This window comes from Phaethon aethereus (assembly GCF_964289735.1).
Source record: "Phaethon aethereus genome assembly, chromosome: 2".
NCBI classification, from domain to species: domain Eukaryota; kingdom Metazoa; phylum Chordata; class Aves; order Phaethontiformes; family Phaethontidae; genus Phaethon; species Phaethon aethereus.
In genome coordinates this window covers 69,787,677-69,793,676 of record NC_138582.1, presented here as the reverse complement: position 1 = coordinate 69,793,676, position 6,000 = coordinate 69,787,677, and positions in this window count along the sequence as shown.

The following is a 6,000-nucleotide window of genomic DNA, read 5'->3' as shown; positions in this document are numbered from 1 at the left end:
CTCTGTGAAAGACAGTAATGGGAAAGTGGTGATTCTTAATAGCGGCTGTGATAACGTTTGAAAAGAGGAATCCAAAGACACACGCTGAGTGGAAACAAGGACAATACAATGTTGTTCAGCAAGGGTTCAACGAGTGGTCTTTAGTAGCATCGCCTATGAACATGAGCTTGTATTGCCGTGCATGTTAGAAAGTGAAATACTTGGAAGTACCACACAGCTTAGAGGTAAAATTCTTCAGAATAGGATTTTATCTTATCTATTAAGTCTTATTTCATAGTGCAGGCTGTGCTTTGGTTCTGTGTGAACAGAAGGATGCGCTATCCCCACACCGAAATGCAAATGCTCTGGAGTAACACAAAATCTTGACTACACCAGCACAGGAAAATGTAGAAATTGGAAGGCCTTGGGGGAAAATTAAGCAAGCTGTATCATGAAGAAAAATACTCTGAACAGAAAAATTATTTTGATGGGATTCTTTTGCTTGTAGGAATGAGAGCACATCTTTGCCAAGGCACCGATCCTAAATGCTCTGGGCCCCTCTAGGGACTGGTGTGCATGGAATACTGCTAGCTTGTTCCAACAGACACGGCGTGCTGGCTGTCGCCATCGTGGCCATGAAATTTATCTTTCTACAAATGAAATACAGGCTTAGGAAGCCAGCAAGCAGCCAAGCCTAGGAAGACAAAACTGGAATCCAGATCCTCTAAATCTTAGTCCACCACTTTACACAGTGACCTGCCGTTTTATCTCAGCCTAAGTTCTTATACCATCCCAATGCCCGCAGCGCTGGCATGGGACTCACAGGACAGCCCTGCTGCTCAGGACCCAGAACTTTCACCTCTGAAACAGCACTAGCAATTGAGTAATTTGGAAAGCTATTCCTCTTGTGCCCCTGTGACCTGCAGTCTAAATGAGAGGATGTTCTTGGGTAACTGTTCGTGTAAAAGGTATTTAAGGGGTCCACCACATATTTATAGTTTTCAGCAGTATTTATTAAAAATGAGAATTTGTAGTTCCTGGGAATTCCACTGTTGAAAAATGGATGATTTAATCTTGAATAACCAAAAGCCAAAATACTGATGTATTCAATTTCAGTTAGCAAATTTCAGCTGAGAAATGTAAAACCACATAATTTTTTCTTGGTTTGAAACTAACTTATCCCTTGGCCTTCCCTTGGTACCTCAGATGTGACTGGTATTCCCATTCTGAACGCTCTGGGCTTCCCAGACAAATTGCCTTTGCCATCGCCCATGGTCCCCAGAGTGCACCGTATCAGCGGAATGTTGGGGGCGGCTGCCTGACTGAGAATAATTTGAACTAAGAAATAACAACTTTTCAAACCAAGCTGTCTCCATTCGAGTCAGCCAACCCTGAAATCTCCTAATCAAATTAGTATAATTTTTTTTGGCCTAGATAATTTTATTAAGAAAAGGAATCGTGTAAAATTTTTTAACTAGCCTGACCTACACTGAGAAAGAAATGCATCTTTAGACAGGTGTTTCATTATTGGAGTTTAGCTGGAAAGTAAATCTGATAATTTTCCTTTAATCTCTACTTTGTTTTTCAAAAAGATATTAAAAGGAATGATAATTTATACTAAAGTGATGGAAATCCAATAATGTAAAAGTTATCTTTTGAGAATGAATGTCTTGTGAAACATTAGTGATTTAAAAGAACTCTAACATAGTTCATATTCACATCCACTGTCTATTAATTTTTCTGTTCCCATTCTTCTGTCTTGTATATTACCCTGTGCAGCTGCCAAGTACAGTTTATAGTGTGCTCAGCTTTCATGAATTTTTCCTTTATGTTCATGATGAATTTATAAAGCAGTTCATAATGAAAATTTACCATAAGAGAAAAACTTAAAAGATATTTTTATGGAACATGTCAGAAATTTTACAATTTAAACTGGGAAGCAGTAAGTGTGAAGTCATTGCCGTACCCACAGTATGTTTTAGTCATCTGTCCACAAGTTGCATAAGCTGGAAGAAAAAGGATTTTTAAAAATACTAAAGGAGATTTTCCCCTTCTCAAGAAGCAACAGAAACAAGATTCTGAGATTTGGAGACTACCACTGATACCAAGTCTCTGTAAAAATAACAGCAATGGAATATTGCTGAAGAAATTGACTCATTGTTTGCTGTCTCCTTCGGTATGTAGACATAGATAAAAAGGAACCGTAATACAACGATGGAACTAATGACAGTTTCCACCATGCTTGCAAATCCCTTCCAAACAAAAAACAAAGGTGCGAAAAGCACTGCCACTAGATCCTTCAGCTAAAAGTCTCTAACTTGAACATGACAGTTGCAAGGTGGCATAATGCAGGAGAAAATACAGTCTCATGAAAATAAGTCGTAGGCCAGCTAGAGATTTAAATGTTTAAAGCAACACTTCTGAATCCCCAAGCCATAATCCTCAACCAGCTGTTGCACTAGTACACTTGCTCACAGTAAAATATTGTGCTTAATGAAGCGGTCCATCTTGTAATGATCTCAGACTCTCAGTGGGTTGGAAACCCAGTCATGACTGGGTTGTTGCCGTAATCGAGCTCTGAGGTGCACAGGCGATGTGTGAATGTTTGCTGGAGGGGATCACCATCAGCATTTGATCTGTCCCCAGTTTGATTCAGCGCATAAACCAGAAAATAGGAGAGAGGAAAGTTAGAACTCACTTGTGAGGGCTCATGAAGGTGTAGGACAGAAGAAGTAGATTCTTTCCTGGCCAAGAAACTGGAGGACAGTTACGTTGTGTTTGAAACTAGTTTTGGAAAGAGTGTTATTCTAGAAAACCACGGGATCTAGGTCCACCTGCAGCACTTTCCCCAGTGCTTCGAGTTTGAGGAAAACAGGAAAAGAGGGATGCAATTTGCAGAGGTAGAGGTCCAACTTGGAATCATAGAATATCTCGAGTTGGAAGGGACCCGTAAGGATCATCGAGTCCAACTCCCGGAACTTACAAAACCAGAGACCAAATGAAGAGGTGTGCTACAGACCTGGGTATAGATTGTGTGACTTGGAAGGCTGGCTGACAGCGACACTTGTGCCACAAAAGACCAATAGCTGAACTCATGATGCTTTACTTGACCTTAAAAATTAATTACAGCAGAACTGAGAGTGTAACCTTCAATTTAATTTGTTCCGTGAGCGGGTTGGAGGGGACACCAGTAAACCAGAACTGAAGGTCAGGTTTGGAAGGTCTAGCATAAAACCTTATCCACACAGTCAGACTCAGCAACCATATTTGATGCCTTTAAGTGATAGGCACACCTTTTCTGGCACCCATAACAGAGTATATTTGAAATAAACTGAACAATGGAAGTTCTCACTGTATTGAAGTTGCTGAAAAAGTGCCAAAAAGTAATAGGAAATTCACTACAGTAGTAGTCAAATTAGTAACATTTTGATTTATTTCATGAAGTTAAAAACATCAGCCAAAATGCCAACATCTGCACAAATATTTGAAGCCCTTTTGTGAGCCCTTTTGAACGCCTGCACTGAAGAGCAAGGACTACCTGCCGTCCTGTATGAGACGGCAAGGAGCTGTTGGTGGACTGATTTATGCTCTTTCTGAGGTGGGCAGAGTACGTAAAGCACCGTGGCCCCGTGGGTCAGTGGGCCAGGCTGCATCCCGGAGCGGGAGAGGAGGAAGCAGGCTGTGCCAGGAAAAAGGGTGGTGCAAACTGTTTCCCCTCTGCAACGAGGAGGACGCCTGACACTGTGAGTCAGAGTTCCCAGGGCGGTTTAGCTATGCTTCTCCTTTACATAGGCTGCATTTCTTGGTGGAAAGCCAATGTTCTGGGGATTGTTTTAGAGAGAAACAGTTAAATCCTTTTGTTAAAAGTATCTGCTCTGGGTTTCCCTTGGTTTAGCGTGGTAAAGCTTCTTCATTGTATTACGCAAGGACTGATTGGAGCAGTTCCCCATGAGATTCAACAATACCGGTGTTTGAAGGGTGTTTTGCCATTTAGCACTGTGTTACAACGAAGTGTAACTGTCAACTCTCCAATTTGCTTGACAACTAAAAAACCCTGCCACTCGATTCAGCCTCTGTGCTTCTTTCCTTGCCCTCATCTGTCTCTGCAGTGAACCTTCTGTTCTGTAATTATGAAACCCTATTAAAAGTCTTGGAACTGAGAACTTCTCCAATTTTTTGGCTGGTACAGTTTCTCACTGCATTAATGGTAATAACAGTCAGTGTGAAAGTAAGCCTGAAACATCCTCAGGCTTTACTATAATAAATATGCCTATTAAGGAGCCATCTGCTAGCTCTACATGTACTATCCTTGTGCGTATATAATGCTTGGCATATTTTGCCTCTACAGTCAGAATTATATTCTAGATATAAATGATGCCTAACTGCCTCTCATGTAGCTCTTAGGTTGCTAGCTTCTCTTAAGCAGTATATTATAATATCTTAAGAGGTTTGTGTTAGTAGCGGAGTGTACTGCGGAGCGGCTTAGAAACCCTCTGGCAGGAATGGAGTAGAAGCAAACGGATGGGCTGCAAGGAAATCTACAGCTGGGTAGAGTGGATGGCAAGATGGTGACACCAGTCAAAAATATAATCCAGCAATGACTCAGCTTCTACTTGGGCAGCTTCCTGACTGTTCAGAGTGCCATCGGTTCCAAAACCCATGAGCTATCACGTATGTATTGGCAAAAACACACGCTCTCATGGTTAGAGCAGGGGACAGAAGAACCCAGCTGCCTCTTTCTGACTTAGCTACACATTTGCTGCAGACGTCTAAGTAAATTCAACTCCCTGTGTTCCCCTAACTCGGTCTGCAAACTAAAGACAAAAAATGTAAAATGTTGTAAAATAAAAGTTTTGCCTTTAAGGAGTTAAAGGAAAAGCAAGTATGTTGAAGTTAGTCCTAAATCACTAGCCCTTTTTGCCATACCTACGAGTAAATTCCTCCCTGTAAGAAATGCCAAAACAAATTTAAAGTTCAGTCTCTCCTGGAAGGCTCTTGCTTTTGAGAAGGAGGGGAAAGGAAAGGCACAGCCACATAAAGGCATTCACTGTAGAACTGCAAATGAGTCGGCACAGTGTTTTATCCTTCACCAGTCCTCTTTGTCTCCTTCACTTCTGACTGCATTCTTGGAACATCTTGTACATGAATTTATAAGGCTATTTGTTTTATTGCCACATTTTTTAACTGCACAGACCACACTGCAGCCTGAGAAATTAATTTGAAAGGAATGGCAGACGGTGTTATTTTGGTTAACAATTGTAGCTCAAACTGAAAGCTATGTGTTTTTCCGTCATTAGAATTTTTTTTTAAAAAAAACATTACTTTGGCAGAATGTACATGAAAGGTAACTGAAAAGTTGAACTGTGTACAGACCGAAATCAAGCGGAGTTTAACTGGAAAGTATAGGATGCAAGTACTCCTGGGTTTTACATATTTCAACTTTACAAAAGCCACCTCAATTTTCTCAACAGTGAATAAATAAGCATCCTTTGTAACGTGACAATTATAAGCGAACAAAGTACACCTGTTGGCAAACGGGATTAACATCAGTCAGAAGTATTTGGAACTTGAGTAATGTTTTTATTAAAAAACGAGCTGGAAGCCGCAAGCTGTGCCTGGAAGCGCGTGCGTGTGGGAATCGAGGTCCCCCCAGGTCTCTCTCTTCAGAAGGCGGTTGGCACCGCTGACCTGCTGGAAGTGATGGATGTGCTGCTCACCTGATCACCTCAGCAGCGGCGGGGGGGAAGCGCCGCGGGCACAGGTCCTCCTGCAGTCTTTTTGCACCGGCTGATATTTCGGTTGCGCTGGGTAAATTTCATTTTGTGGAAAAAGTGACAAACGTCAGAGAACTAATCTAAGTGCAGAGATTTCATCAGCAGGCTTTTGGTTATTGCGGACTGCATTATTGGGTGACAGTATCCATAAAGCTCTATGGTAAATAATAAAGAAATTATCAAAACAATATCATTAAAATGATGAAAAAATAGGGTCTAGTTGTTTTTATCATTCAAATTCTCTTGA